This window comes from Phalaenopsis equestris, unplaced genomic scaffold (genome assembly GCF_001263595.1).
Source record: "Phalaenopsis equestris unplaced genomic scaffold, ASM126359v1 Scaffold001154, whole genome shotgun sequence".
NCBI classification, from domain to species: domain Eukaryota; kingdom Viridiplantae; phylum Streptophyta; class Magnoliopsida; order Asparagales; family Orchidaceae; genus Phalaenopsis; species Phalaenopsis equestris.
This window is the reverse complement of record NW_018165593.1, coordinates 303,485-304,329: the sequence shown is the minus strand read 5'-3', so window position 1 is coordinate 304,329 and position 845 is coordinate 303,485.

Here is an 845-nt window from a genome sequence, read left to right as displayed (position 1 = left end):
TATAATTCTGTGCATACAGATCGAAGTACTGATTCCCTTAATATTAGCTAAGGACTAACCAAAAGCTATCTTATATCTTTTCAATGTATCTAACAGTCTTTGCTCTTGCAAATCATTTAATTCTAAAGATATAATAACATGTAATGTAGATGAGTCTCCCAGAAACACATACTTCAAATGGCTAGGCAATATTTTCAACTCAAGTTCAGGTGGTTTTATAATTGACAAAAATAGAGCATTTTCTGTAATATCCAACATCTGAAATCATTCCTGAACATAATCAAATTCTTCATTTTCTAATTCGTCCATAATAACTTCATCACTATCTTCAAATTGTTCTTTGTCCTCAAAATGTTCTTTAAAATGTTCATTCAATATATGTTCACTAATTTCCATGTGAAAACATTCATTATCTCTTTCAACAATAGAGTATTTCATAGATTTTGCAATGTTAAAGTCACTTCTTGATTGTTAACTCTCATAGTTAATTCTCCTTTTTGAACATCTATCATAGCTTTTCTAGTAGCTAAAAATGGTCTCCCTAAAATGATAGGCATTTCTTTATCTTCCACCATATCTAAGACAATGAAATCCACGGGAAAGATAAATTTATCAACTTTTACTAACACATCTTCTATAACTCCCTTAGGATATGTAACTTAATGATATGCTAACTAAAGAGTTACAGAAGTAGGTGAGAATTCTCCTAATCCTAATCTTTTGAAAATTGATAGAGACATAAGATTAATGCTGGCTCCCAAATCACATAAACCTCTTCCATAAAATTTTTCACCGATAGCACACGGTATAAAGAAACTGCCTGGATCTTTTAATTTTTCAGGAAG